Below are 15,378 nucleotides of genomic sequence, written 5' to 3' on the forward strand. Positions count from 1 at the left end.
TACAGACACTCTGAATTCTGAAAGGGGCAAACTCAAATTTAAAAGCTAACCAAATCACAGTGGATGATTGTTCCATTTTAAAATATTCCATCCTTTGATTCCTTTGTAATTCAGGTGATGTTATTTGAGACTGAATTACCCAAGAAAATGGGAAAGAGACAGTTTTAGGAGCAGGAAAGAAGCACTGAATTATTCTTGGTCCTACAAAGAATATAATTAGGATTTCTTAGATCAATTCTCTCAGTCCAATGAGACCTTATTCTCTGTTTCTGCATGAACATTAAGTGACCACTAAAATGTCTGACTTCTCTGTCTATGAACTAGGCAGCATCTGAAGTTGGCCATGGCACTATCCACTCCTTGCATGGGTTGCTGTAATAAGGCCGTTGTTGAAGAAGAAACTTTGTTTTCAGTAATTTCTTCAAGATAAGAAATGGGGAGGAGGAAAAGGTAACCCTCAGCATTTTAAGATACCCGTGACAGACCTTTGCTCCCGACACGAGAGTGGATGGAAGAGAGGGGAGTTTCCTCTGCTCACCACATGGTGATCACAGTGTCACCTACAAACAAAAGAAAATGAAAAGGATCTGTAAGTGTAACACGTGCAATGATTTTGTCCCTTGAAAATGCACATTCATCATCTGAAAGCCCTCAGCTTTACAACAGTGAAAGTTCATTTCCATTATGGGGCTAACTTCGGGACCAGTGCTGGAGCGGAGCTGGCAGCAATATTTAGGAACGGTAACTGCTTCAGTTTATTAGAGAACTAAGTATTCAAAACACCCTCCTGACGGACCCATAAATACCCAGCTTAGCTGCCGGTTTAATCGCTCGCAAAAATACTGCCTGACTCTTTTAAAGCCTCGCATATCTCGAGTTTTGGAAGCGATTGTGAATAAATACTTCACTGCCTGCTCACGGCGATGTTTCCTCGGCATTAGCTCATTAGAGTGCCTGAAAGAGACTCGTCAGAAAATAAGTTAAATGCAACTTAAATCATCATCCGATTCAACTCTAAAAGCAAGAAAACCAAACCATTCGCCAAAAGGTTGCCAAAGGCGTTTAGCCTCAGCTGCACTGTAGTTTGTTAGGAGTGCAGGGAAAGGGAATGAGGGATGTGAGTGGGCAACGTGGCTGGGATCCCAGTTCCCAGTTGTTATGGTGGAGGGGATTTTTTCCTTTTTTTTTTTTTTTTTTTTGGTACTTCGATAGATGCCACTGCAAAGCGAAATCTTTGCGGAGAGCTGCTCATGCATTCAGACTGCAGAGTTTTCAAAATGTGATGTTTTGCAATGATGACATTAGAGTAGCAACCAAGAGTCCGAGACAGAAACGCCTGCTGCAGCTGGGCTTCTCTTTGAAATGCCCAAGACAATGGGGTCCACTGTTCTCCATCGCTTCGCCTTTCCATTCCATTTGCATAGTCTGTTCTGCCTGATTGACCAGGTTGGGCTGTCCAAGGGACCAGCATTGTTCACAGATCACTTCAAGATGGCACAGATGACAAGATTCAGGTGAGAGATGAACTGGGATGATTCTCAAATGTCATAAGAAAAGCTACCCTGGGAACTTTTAACGCAAGAGAAATAGTTCGAGAACTGAAGCTGTTAAAAGATTTCGTTATTCATTTATTTATTTTTGTAAGAAACTGATCGTATATGTAAACACACTGCCTTGACACGAAAAATAATAACAGGAAGCTTGTGTGTTTAGCTGCTGTATTTTGTTTGGTTGTGTTTGGTAGTGTTGGGGTTTGGGGGTTGGCTGGGGTTTGTTTGTTTGTTTGGGGGGTTTGTTTGTTTGGGTTTTGGTTGGTTGGTTATGGGTTGTTTGTTGGGGGATGTTTGTGTGTTTGTTTGTTTGTTTGTTTGTTTTTCCCATCCCAGACCTCACCTTCCCCTGGATAAGATGAGAGCCGTGCCATTGGATACCTCTGTGAATCAGTCTGCTTTACTGACAATCGTGAAACGACAATAAAGTAAATCTTATCATAGAAGGGAGTTTTGAGATTCCTTAGTGCCTGCTCAGTAACTAAGTGCAGGGATTAATTCGTTAATGCTCATAAAGTGCTTTCGAAGTGGAAAACCCTCCTAGAAATACAAAATTGTAAGAGATCTGCTGGCCAGCGCCACACAAGTCAGGCAGGACCGCGGCGTTTCCAGCCTGGGCATGGACCCGGCGAGAGCGGCGGGAGCAGTGGAAGAGGAGGCTACAGCACGCCTCAGCTTGCAAACTGTTTGGCTGCCCAGATTTCCGGATGAAATGTCATGGTTTAGGCTTCTTTTTTTCTCCCCCCCCTCCCCTCCCCCCCCCCTTTCCACACAGGTAATCAAGTAAACATACACACGGCAGTGCCCCTAAAATGAGTTTCACTTGACACCGATGTTTTGACTTCGTCTCAAAAAGACAAAATCTTTGTCATACAAGTGTGTGTTCCCTGGAGAGATTTCCAGCACAGTCTGCTATAATTTCTTTACACCTAACGGAACCGAGGGGATGTGAGCAGTAAAAGGTATTCCCACAGTAGCTTCACTCTCTCGCACTCTATTACCCTCCTAGGTTTCAGATCACTCTCTAGTGTAAATACTGCCAATAATTCTATTAATATGGTGATTCTCAGAAGCATAACTCTCCTCCTCCACCAAAAACCATGCGACTTCTGGTTAATCTCCCAGTGTATTCTCTCCTAGCTGCTCGTCTTTCCCCTGCAGTGACTAATACATTTAATTACACGATTTACAAGAATTGCCAACAAAGTCCCAGGGGCTGCTACACACCGACTCCAGCCTGGAGAGTGGGAAGTAAGGTGCGAGCTGTCTCTGCAACAGCTCGAAGAGAAGTCGCATTCAGCAGAACGCAGGTCTTCTCTTCAAAACTATCCCAAAGTTCAGACCCTTCTCCACTGTTTTACAACCACGCACACACCTCTTTCATCTTGTGCTCCGGTTCCAGGTCTGTTTGGGTTCCCTCCCTAACCCTTCCTAGAAAAAGGGGTTAAAAGCCACCAAGGAAACTTAAGTGGCTCTGGAGTTTGTTTAATTTCCCTCCAGTGTTTACTGATAATTTGAGTGACGCTTATCTCGGGGAATATAACGATTAATACAACCGCAGGTTTCCAGATAAGTGATTGTGATGGAGATTGTCGGCGAGAAAATAGACAATTATCCGCTGTTAGCTTTACATAAAGATCGCATTAACTTGAATTAGTTATCAGACAAAAGAACATCAGAAAGCTGCACCTTTCTGCCAAGGCAACCGCTTGCAGGCGGTGTGCTCCGCACAAGCAGACGCACCGCTGCCTCCCCAGTATCTCGCAAGCATGAAAGGGGTGGCGGGCCCGGGAGCTCCGGGGGGGGCGAGTTTACAGGGGTGGGAGTTGGGGGGTGTTTGTGGAGGGATATCACGGTAGCGACACGCCACTCTGATGAGGAGGCACGGCCACTGCGGGGAGCGGGGAGGGCGAGCTTCGGGGCTGGGGGATCGCTTTAATATCAGCAGCCTGGCCGGGCCGCTTTCATTTCCATAAGGCGAAATTAACACGGACGCGGGGCAGGCGGTGGGGCGGGAGGCAGCGCGCCCGAGGAAGAAGCTGTGAGGCTGATCGCCAAGGAAACCCCGTTGAAAGGGAAGGGGAGAGCATGTGGCTATTAAAATCTCGACTCAAAAATAACATTAAATAAAAATCCAAAACCATAATGATAAGTTGGAGGCAGCTAGTCATTTGCATACGAAACCAGCAGCCAAGACCGCGGCAGTCCCCTTGCCGCATTATGTGCTCGGCCTTCTGAGGCGTCCCCACACACAGACTGGAAAGCCTTTTGATTATTTCTCCTCTCCCTAGGAAAGACTGATTCCTACGTAACTGATAACGGGGAAGGGCGGTAATTAATTTCTTAGAGAAGTAAAGTGCAGCTTCTTCTCCCGGCTGGACGGGAAGGGCTGGGAGAGAGAAACGGAGGCGAGAGAGAAGAGGCGAGGAGAACTCCCTCCGAGAACCCCCAATTAAAGGAAATCACGCCTCACACTCTCAGACATCGAGACCCTCCTCCACTCCTCGCCACCCCTCCCCACCCCCCACCACCACCCCACCCCCCGAGAGGCAGGAAGGGCAAGGGCAGTGGGCTGCTTTCACTAAGTCAAAAAAGCGTTCACCAGGCGTTTGTGTTGCGGGAGGTTTCTGTGGGAATCGGGTAGCTCGGGTAATTGAAGGGAGGCGGGTGTACTCTCGGTTGGTTTCCCTCTGGAATTAAAGACAGCCTTCAAAATAGAGTGTTTGTTAGAGAACTTCAGTCGGGAGGAAACCTGCCATTTCGGATCAGTGCCTTTTCTGTGCTGCTCTTCCAGACAGACCCTTAAGAATCGTGTTAACACGGGGGAAAGGAAGAGGAGAGAGGGGTGGGGAGGGCGTAAGAAGGGCTTTTCTTGTGTGGCGGTGTTGTAAGGTAAAAACCGTCCAGGTACTTCAGGAGATGGGGCTGAAGCCTGAAAGATGATGGAGTAGGCATCAGCGCGGGAGAGCCTCGGGTTCACGCATGAGGGAGCCACGAAAGAGGCAGAGAGGGGATGTCAGGTGAAGCGGCGGGGCTCCCACCCGGGACGGATAGCCCCAGCCCCGGGACGTGCCGCTGCCGCCGCTGGGTCCCCGCTGAATTGAGCGGATAATGATCCCCGGTTCCCAAGGCAGGCTTGTTGCTGCCTGGTGAGCCTTGGATTTGTGTGGTCCAAGCCTTTCCCAGCTTGTCCCATTCTGTCACCGGGATAAGGGGCTCCCTCGGCTCGTTTGCACCTGCGTCGCTTTTGGCTCCTTCAGGAATGCGCTGAAGCTTGTAATCAGCTTTGTGAAGCCATTGAGTGCACGGCTGAGTGAAACTTCCAAAGCTCGCAGAAAACTGGCCCGCTGAATAGGAGTCAGCATGGGGCTTCTCTCCAAGCCCCTGGCCTGCCAAATTCCAGCAGAGCCCCTCACAATCAGTCCACACAAGCTTTACTGCTCTCCCCGCACTGAGAGAAGCGAGAAAAGAAAAGCTAAAATACCAGTCACCGAGGTTAGCGGTTTGTTCCCAGATTAATGGCAAACTCCTCTCTGCCTGATGCAGCTAACGAATTCACTGGGGAGATATGTATGTGTACATATATATGTCTATGTATGTATGTACATATACATCTATGTGTGTGTGCATATATATGCATACCCTTGTGTATAATAAGAAAAGGAAATAAGAGAGCGATATTAAATTTTAACCTAATGTGACCACAAAGTTTCTCGTGGTGGCAAACAGGTAGTGGGCTCTCTTGCTATCCACAAGGTGAGGTTTATTTTAATTCAGTATTTTCTGCAATTCTTTTAAGAATCTGGATAAAGATGACTTTCAACTACAGTCTGGTTATTTTTTTTCTGTCTGGAGGTGATTTGAGTACCAAACAAAGCTCCATGGGAGAGTAAGAACAAAGTAACGGATAGGTTGGAAAAATCAACATCATCACCACCACCACTACCAATAAACTCACTTTATGATAACTCAGAGGACCTAAGCAAGAGGTTTTCACAGGGCACGTCATGCTCTATGATATTTGCAGGATGGGTTATCCGTATCTGAGAGTACCAACCCCTCTATTCCTCTCTCAGGGAGAGCAGGGGTGCTCCGCTGTCATCTGGATGGCTTCTATCCCGGGAAAAGTCCCACTCGAGGAAATCTCCTTGTTTTGAGCATCCTTAACCCTAGCAACATCCTTAGCAACATGTACCTCTTCACTGCTACGTTAAAACTTTGCCAGTATCTGAGTGTGTAGGTAGGAGTGACTCTAAAACAACCCTGGAATATGTAGCAAGACGTCATACTTTTCATCCGAGTTCTGAAAGTCTGTATGTAATTGAAGATTCACATTTATTAAGGGAAACAATCACTCGAGTTATACAAACACCTTGCTTTCTACAGCACTCCTTTCACGGTAGTAAATACTGTAAAACATCCTTAAATCTGCTAAAATTACAATACAAGTACTGTGGTATCAAATCTGTGAGTGTAGACCAGCCGACCCTGGCTTTATCTTCAGATCTTGGAACATTTTAATGGACTTTTTATTCCACTTATACTCTTCTTCTTCTACGCGTCAGTGACAACAACCTTGTCACAACATTAATATTTCTTTTTCAAGTCCTCCTCTTGGGCTAGTGTAAGGGAAGAAATGAAGACCTCCAGCATTCCCAGAGATGATGTCTCCTGAAGGGTTTTGTCATGCCTTCTAATTGTGTCATGAAAATCACGTTTTCTTCACGTCCACATTGAAATAATCGCGGCAGAACTGACAAAACTGAACTCCACAAAGTTGGTAGATGGTTCTTGTTAATTCAGCAGGATTTTGTTTCAATTCACTGTCGCGCTTTCGTCGCCTTCTTAATTATCGCATTTTCAGGAACGCCCCAGAAATCGATGACTGAAGGACGTGTTTTCGCCTTTGCCATCTGACGAGTTTGTAAGGGCTCAGCATTAAGAGCTGCTTGCATAGCGCACGATCACGTAATAGAGTTTAGCAGCATCTGTGCGTCTTATTCTGATCCCCAAGTCCCTCTAAGATAACCTAACACCTCGTATACAGAGTTAGAAAGCAAAGGCGTGGAGGAACGCGTCGGTTAATGAAGTTTTAGCCCTTCAAACTGCATCGGCATAAAAACGTCTACATATGGCCACAATATGTGGTTTAAAACCAGGTCTCTTTGTCTGCAAAGTTTCTTTTCTTTTTAGAAGTTGGATGTGCTATTTTTCGACCGTGTTGCTTCTTCCAGCCATTCTCAGTGACAAGTCATGAGGATATGCAGTAATTCAGAAATTAGTGAAATTTTATTCTTGGTGGGGGCGTTGGATTAAGAGGCTGGGAGAGTGTGAAACAAGTCAACGTGTAATTGTATGATAAGGCTCTCACGAGGAATTTATTGGCCAAGTTGCTATTTCTATTCCTTCCTAATCTCGTTTAGCACATTCATTCTCTGCAATCTGTCTCCATAATCTTCTGTGACAGAATGGCAGCCAATAGAAGCATGCATGTTTGGAGAGAAGAGAAAATATGCAGAGGCGTGATAAACTGATGCTAATTATCCATATTTAGGACACCGAGTGCAGAAGATCAAGGTTTACAAATAACAAACCAGAGCCAATGATGATGGCTTCCTAGTGTGGAATATATTGGAGAGGACAAGATAAGGGTTTCACATGCAGAAGAGATTTATTGGTCAAAGGGTTCACCTTCCACTTTTCCACTTTTATATAGCAGTAAATTATTTGGGCTAAATTCACCAGAACATTACTCTTTTATTTGGCAATGTGCCATGACTTGCTCTTTCTTTGTGTCCTTTCAATGCAAATCCTTGTAGTGTAACATCAGTTGATAAGAAACAAATAATTGAAGTAATAGGTAATTCCCCTTAAATTGTGCATATAGGACAGAAAGGTAATCATCTAATGTAGACTGAGACCAAAATACAGAGCAGATAGCTGAAAGTGAAACAATCTCCATCTCTGCTATTAAACTGCATTTGTACTAGAGAAAAAAACCTGCAGAAGACTCTTGCAGGTTGCACAAGAGACAACACATTCTGGTCACCTTTATACCAGACTTCTCAAATTTCTCTCATTTTAAAAGACAACTTACTGCCATTCTTCTTTTACTTGCATTTTCTCTCTCCTTCACCCCCCAACCTCTTTTTTTTTTTTTTTTTTTTTTTTTTTTTCCTCTTTTTCCCCTCGGGAAAGCTAACATTTAAATTAGAGCTGCATTCTCAATTTAACGAATACTGTCTGCGAAATAATAAGAGAAATCAGTTTGGCAATCTGTGCGGTGTGGCTGAGGGTCAGTGGGATGATCTTGGTAATCTGCAGTAGTCACATTGCAAAGTTTCCAAAATGAGAATAATATTTGTTGAGTTTATGTAGGTTTACAAGTTCAGAAACTAAGTTGTACAGTGACAGAAATCTTACTGTTATTTTCTATTAGCACCTTGCTGTCACATGGAGATAACCTGTTTTTCGAGATAATCACTATTAAATATTGTGCTAACACCCCTTGCCTCCCCACATGGGTGCTTCATGTGTTGGTGATATGACGATACTCAGCCAGACACAGAACACTGATGCTGAAGCAGGAAATACACGTCCCAGAGGTGCTTCATTTGATGAAACGCTTCAAAATATTTCTCATCTGATATAAGGAGAAATAGTTCTTCAGTGACTGTCTGCTCAAAACGAGGACATTTTCTGGCCTTTTGTTTTATTGCTGAGTGACTCTGGATTTCGTTCCCTCTCTTAGTTATTCCTTTATGTTGGTTCATATTCTGTGTGTTGTGTAAAAATACTGCAGTTCCAAGGTGACATTTTTCACAGGTTGTTTTAAAAGTATTCCTACAAGCAGTCTTTTTTTTCCCCCAAATTTCCATAAGTAGGTAACTTCCTTCAAAATGGCCCTGTCATATCAGAAGGAGGGCAGGCAAGCAGACAGGCTACAGTTGAGGTCATGGAAATTGTCATTTAGTCATTAATGGACATAAATAAAGGGACTCAGGAAAGGAGAAAGTCTGTGGGCCACGACAGCCTATGGGACAAAGTCGGCCCGCTGCAGTCGGTGACCGTGCCTGAGGCTCCTTCGGTACTCGCAGCCAAGGCATCCCCACTAGTCAACCAGGGGCCAGAGCCCCCTCTCCCACTCCAGAAAGTGCAGGGTGAAGGCCGTAGCAGGCTGCATGACCTCAGTTTATGGAACGGCTTTGTTCTGTATCCCCTCTCCTGGGGCAAGAAGCGGTTGCCTCTGCTGCGACGCGAAACCCTGACCTCGACGCTGCTCCGCGGTTGCACAGTGCGTGGTGCCACGGCCCAGCCTCCCAGCGACACTCCGCAGCCTGCTAGGTGCCGCCCGCCCCAAAGTCAGGGCAGAACCTCTCTGCTGTGGGATGTGTGTGGGATGAAGGTGAGACCAGAACCTACTCAGCGAAAGAACCGTGCCGGTGGTACTGCTGTCCCCGGGTGTCAGTGCCACAGAGGAGTGGAAAGGGGCAACTCACACCCACTTCTGTAAGAAACTATTTGGCACTGTCAAGGAGGGGGGCAGCCGGGGAGAAGGGAAACACAGCCGGGTCCTGGACTTCATTAAATGACGTTTGGCTAATCAGGTTGATTCTCAGAGTAAGTAACGGCCGTCAAAGGCTGACTCGGTTTTAATCAGCAGCCCCTTTCACAGGAGGCACGGCTGACCCCGCCAGCAGGGCGGCAAGAGGCTCCTCCCCAGATGCCTTCTCCTCTGCTTTCTATGCAAAAGAATTTTTTCTTCCTGTTCATAGGGAAAAGACAGCCGGCTTCCCCTGAAAACTAGACGAGTTTTTTAAAAGTAAAATTTCACAGTCCCATTTGTCATCCCGAAAGAGACTCTGAAAACCTCTTTAATCTGGGGGTTCTTGCTAAGCGCCGCATGCGTTAAGGCAAAGGAAACGTCGACGTTTCCCTTTCCAGGGTTCTCTGGCTGTGCTTAGTCTAGAATGGCTGATGGGGGAAAGGACTGCAATTCTAGTTGTTGCCGATATGTTTCACGCAATAGGAGCGGAGCTTCTAAAACAACTTTCCTGCTCATTCTTCAAACTTGTTACTATTATATCTGGTACCGCAAAAGCAAAAAACGATCTTCTGTGAATTGAAGTTCAAATTTTCCATCTCCATACAACTATCATTACGTTTTCACGTCCTCTACCTGCTTAGCCAATGGGCGTGTGATACCAAAATTGAAAGGTACCACAGGAAACTTCCGCTGGCTGGCATCTGAATCTGGTGTGCATGATGGAGCAAACTTCACAAAATGATGGTGGAATGTTCTTGAGTTAATGACGTCAGGACATACATTTACGATGCAGTTGCTATCCACCTCTTGAAGATTTTAACTAAAGATTATTTTTTTAAAAAATAAATCTTGATGATTAATGGATGTTAGCAAGAGTATCCTGAGGGGCAGAGATCGTGTTTTGAACAAAAAAAAAAAAAAAAAAAAACAAAACAAAAAAAAAAACTCCTCCTGAAAATAGGTTTAGCTTTCAACCATAGTATCTTCTTATCTAAAGCTGCTCTAAATAATGATAAATTGAAGGCATTTACATGGGGACCCGTCGTAGCTGTGAACACATGATTTAGGCACTCTGAGACGTTGAAAACATGCTTGAGACGCACGAACACATTTAGTTTATCTACCTGGAACTACCCTCCAGCATCTAACTAGTAAGCTCCTACCAAATTCTGTCGAATAGCTCATTTGATCGCCAAAACATGCCTTTCGCGAAAACGCTTTTTAATTGCCTTCCTTGTCTTTTATTTACATGCATTTGTAGCACGTTTGTTGCGATAAGATTGTCCCACTTGTCTACTGAGCTTTGGTCTGCAAATCCTAGAACTCTAGCTATATTCAGGAAAATCATGCAGGGCTTTTACCTACGGGTACCTTCCTCTGTCAGAGCAAAACAATTAGGAGACTCTATGTCGCTGAGTTATGACTCAAGTGTTGGACGGCTAAATAAATGGACTTTTTGGATGGAGGGTTAAGCAGAAACTTGGCCTTGCTAGAAGTTCGAAGCTGAAAGGATCATTAAGAGATTAAGTGTTTTTCTGGGGGGGGGGAAATATACCTTGTTCTCTCATGTCTTCATTCTTCCGGCTACTTCGCAAGGCGTATAAGTAATGATGACCAAAACACGGGAAGTCCTGCTGTAGAAAACGCAGTATGTGTTTTAAAAGGCGTTTCACATCTAGTTTTGTTTTCTTTGCCACTGTCCTTCAAGGTATGAGTATTCACAGATTTTCAACTGCATATGCATCTTGTTTTGTTCATTATTCTCTGCCTTCTAACATCGCGGTGGAGAACCACACAGCCTTCACCTGCCTTGTGACTGAGAAGCTATATAGAGGAAGGTACGACTGATAATGCTCGAAGGCACAGATACTAATAATAAAAACCTCAAACAAAACACAAAAAAAAAATCCCCCGCAAATAAAAACAAACAAACAAACAAACAAACAAACAAAAAACTAAAGCAAAACCTCTTTCTTTCTTCTACTTGTACAGGTAAAGTTAAAGGTAATACGGAAAGTTAATCAAATCACTCGGTCAAGTGATGACTCTAGATTTTTCCAAAAAATAAAACTGTTAATCTCTGTGTAAGGCAAGAGAGGAGACGGTGTTTGATGTTTATGTGACTCTGAGGTACCGTAGACGGTTTCACAGTCCACAGCTTTCTGAATAGCACGGGAACTGTGCTTTCGTATCTATATTCCGTTTTGAACTGCCGTACCTAGACTTTTAGACCTTTTCATCCACCTTGACCTTCTGTGTTTGCATGTTTGCAGCTTCAAGACTGACAAACCTGTTACTTTATTCTGCTCATCTGATTGTGATTGAATTATCCACTGTCCAGTTTTATCAATATAATCTTCCAATATGTTTTTTTTTTCTGCATTGAGGGAATATATGTGTATATATATATAGCCTCGATACTTCCGGAATTTGCGTGAGACAATTCTTGGGTAGGAAATAAATGTCTCACCTTCACACCTCCCCCTGTGGATAAATTATACTGCCTAAAATGTATGGTGCCTTTGTTCAGTGCTAGTTCGTAGTTGCTATGGAGAGTTTTATACTTTGGTAAACTATATCTCACCTCCTCCCGGTGAAAGCTATTCTTTTCTTGTACGCACACTTTGCAGATTAGGGTCTTTCCCCCCATTGCGGCTGCACTTCCTCAACCCACGCTGCTCTGCCCAAGACTGAAGCTGCATTTTCCTCCTCATTTTCCTCAGATCTCAACTCGCCCTCTAGCACTTGCCCAATTGTTCGACCACTGCCAGATGCTCTCTTGCTTCTCCTCGGTTTCATTGTCCCTGAGGTTTTCTGAAGGTTTCTGAAGGATAGTCCCTCTATCTGAAAGCCGCAGTTAACCGTGGCACACGTCTTCTCCAAATCAATGAGAGATGCCCGGACTGAAAGCGTGGACAATGGGATTTTACCGACCATGAAGCATATTCCCCACAAACCCGTTCTGACAGGCCATGTTAAAGCACTTGAATGACTTTCTTGAAACAAGATCTCTCTGAAGGCTCCTCCCTTCAGAGAGTTACACCGTTCAGGAAGGATAGGCATGAAACTGCACGGGGGGCACCCCAAGGCTTTGTAAAGGGGCCGCAGGGGGTTCTTTGTCGCAAGGCCCCACCACTTCCACCTCTAAGCCAGGAACCAGTGCGCTTTCTTTGGGCCTCAGCTTTTCATTCTACATCAGCTCTGAGAGGCTTAAAGGCTGAGGTGTTCCCTGTCTCTTTCTCTTTGGTACTTCAGACTACAGACGGCACATACAGCAGTGCGACTCAGTTCAGCCAGCTCCTACTGACTTCTGGCATCACTGGCGGAGTCTCGAATTTAGGCATGAGGATTAGCAAGGACTTCCAGGTCGACTGCTACCAAACCTTGCCATCGGAGGCATGCACTGTATGCAGGCTCTGTACATCACACCGTTGTCACAGCAGAGTTCCTCAAGACTCTCCAAACTTTCATTTGTTCATATTCACTATCACAACATTTTCACCAACACGCTCACTGCGTGTAAAAGCCAATGGGCTTTCCCTTCAACCTCTGCTAGTTAAAGCCTCCCTTTACACCTGCACCTGAATACCCTGAGCCCGGGACCTTGTCTGCTTTGCCAGCCGCCCTCTGCTTTGGGACAGCCCCCGTCTCACGGCTCTTCCTGACATGACTGGGCAGAGGCACGGTGGGGCCAGAGTCAGCAGGCAGGCGGGCCGACGAGCGAGTCCTGCCCCCGCCGTATGCATAATCTCTTCTTTCCCTCCCGCCTCCTGGGCAGCAGGGGTCGGCTCCCGCCGCTCCCAGCCGTCCCGGTTCGTTCCGGCCCCCCCGCTGCATGCCCGACTCGGAGCTCCGTAAGACCGGGTCCTGCCACGTTTTCTGTTTCGTCTCCTCTGTCTCTCTTTAGCCTTGCCTCTCCAGAAGTGACATTTCAGTCAAGTTCGACTCCTCTTCGCCCTCAGCCGTGTGAAAACACTTGTCCCAGCCCTCAGTTTCTCCCCTGAGAAGCAGCATACAACCCTAAACTCATCACGAACGCATAGGAGACTCGCTTAATCTTGACTCATAACTTCCACTCTCTGCCTGCCGCTTCCGATGCTAGCCCTCCTCGAGGCCGCGTTCCAGAAAGCGGACTTCTCTGGGTACTTTTAGAGAGGGGTGTCACGGAACTGAGTCAGGCCTATCTGCTTCAGCTCCTTTTTGGCTCGTACCTACATACAAATGCTTGGTGCCGGTCATGAGGGAGCGAAGAGCGCCCGAGCGCCTCTGCATCCTCGCATCCTCTCTTTGAGGAGTGCTGTGCTTTCTGAAAGAGGAGGAGCCAAACTACTGCAAGGTAGAAGGATCGGTTGCTTCCCTCTCTCCAAAAAGAGATAGTTGGTGTGTGATGTCTGCCACCCCTGCGCAGTGTCTGGGGCGGGGGAAGAAGGGTGTGAGGGGCAGGGCGGAGCGGCGGCGCCGGTGCCCCGCGGGGCGTGGAGAGACGGCCCAGGCTCCCACTTGCTGTTGCAGGCCCCGCTCGGCGGCCCGTCGGGTGGACCGGGTTTCCCTCCCAGCCCTGCCCCCGGTAGCTGTGCAGCAGATGGCCAGCGGTCCGGGAGGGCGGCGTGCACCCGCCCGCCGCTGAACGCATGACTGGAGCCGAGCTTTGGTTTCGTCGGGAGCCCTGTGGCCCAGCCCGGGAGAGACAAGCGTGGAGTTCAAGAGCGGGCTTTCCCGACTGACAGCAACACGCTTGTTTTGACCAGATGCCTTTCCCAGTTCCCTCACTCTCTCACGCCTGCATCTCTCCCCGTCCCCCCTGCTTTTCGGTGAAGGGCCAGAAAGCTGCGGCCGAGGGAGAGGGTGCACCGCAGGAGCCTACCCATCGCGACCCATTGCAGCCCCCCGCCCTCCTGTCAGGATCTTTCCCCGCCCCCATCCCCCAGGCTGTGGCGTCTCCCTGGTCCCCAGAGCCTGGCCGGGGCCTCCCCACCAGCCTCCCGCTCCGCGGGGGGCTCTAGTTTCGCTGGCCGCATGGCCGGCCGCTGGCTTGCAGCGGGAGCCGTCGGTGTTCCGCTGGGTGATTGTAAACGGGTTTGACTGGCCGTTGATCTCGGGGTCAGGACTCTCCTCGCTAATCCCTCGCTCTCCAAACACCGCCCCCCTCCTCCTCCCCCCGCTCTCCCTCCTTCTCTCTCGACTCCCTCCTCTTCTTCCAACCTCGTCTTTCTCTTGCATCATTCAACTGCAGCCCTTTAGACGGCACTAGGGACACCTGTCTTCGTGAGGCTACTTTTCGCAGACACCCAGACACACTCTGCAAGCTACGCCTCACAGGTCCACTGCTTCACGGTCGCAGGGGTCTTGTTTAGCGAGGAGGGCCCTTCCCACATGATCAGCCCCCTGAACATTCACACGGACGCACAGACACGCAGGCAGAGACACACACGTCCCCACAGGGCTGCCCCTTCCCAGAGCTCACTAACGTGCTGCTGAGAAAACGGAGGGAGGGAGGAAGAGAGACGATGTCTGCCGAGGGGAGCGGGCAGAAAAGAGAGGTGGTCGATGAGTCCCCGGAAAGGCGGTGGTGTCACAGTCGGCACCTGGCCAGGGAGTGCATGCCTTCCGGCTAACGGGCTAAACCCACGAACACCTGCCAGCTCGCGTGTTATCAAACAGCAACGCTCAGATTAGCTGTTTGACTTGGATTTCGTCGGAGTGGGATGCTGTTTTCTGATGGGATTTTTTAAATTATTTTTTCCTCCTGTGACATTTCACTCATGATAATAAAACCCTGGAGCAGCGTTAGGCATTCACTTGCCTCCGTCCTGATGTTGCTTGCATGTGGTGCAGCAGGGAGGGAGTATCCTCCCTATTCCCCCTAGCCCTGCCCAGGGATATCATGGGGAGCTTCTTGTCCCGCTGTGCCCCACGAGCACGTTGGGGCTGCCTCTTCACGGCCCCCTCCGTAGATTTATAGAACTGTTCCTCTTTTTATCGTCATGGGCAATTTCGTGTGTTGCCCCCTCCTCCTTCGCTCCCAAAGGCTCAGAGCGGTCCTACCAAGCCTCCCCCCCCCCCCCGCCGCATCTCCCCAGGCTGGCTGCGCTGTGACTCCTGCTGAAAGCGCAGAGGAGTGGAGTTGGAGGGAAAAATTTTCCCCTGGGGCACAGCGACACTCCTACGAGCCCAGGGAACCACGCACGGAAAAATGAGGGAGGTGGGGAACAAGCATGAGGGGAAAAAAAAAAAGAAAAGTGAGACTCCTCAAGAAAAACAAGCAAGGTGTGGAGTTCTGGC

General features: G+C 47.6%; 1 long non-coding RNA gene across 1 annotated transcript; it reads left to right on the forward strand.

Moving 5' to 3' along the window:
• The first annotated feature begins 1,028 nt into the window (after window positions 1-1,028).
• On the forward strand, window positions 1,029-1,996 carry LOC135175703 (uncharacterized). The gene is made up of 2 exons (XR_010302442.1): window positions 1,029-1,514; window positions 1,887-1,996. It is a non-coding gene; the product is annotated as an uncharacterized LOC135175703 (long non-coding RNA).
• The last annotated feature ends 13,382 nt before the right edge of the window (window positions 1,997-15,378 follow it).

The sequence above is a fragment of the Pogoniulus pusillus genome, chromosome 5 (assembly GCF_015220805.1).
Source record: "Pogoniulus pusillus isolate bPogPus1 chromosome 5, bPogPus1.pri, whole genome shotgun sequence".
NCBI lineage: Eukaryota > Metazoa > Chordata > Aves > Piciformes > Lybiidae > Pogoniulus > Pogoniulus pusillus.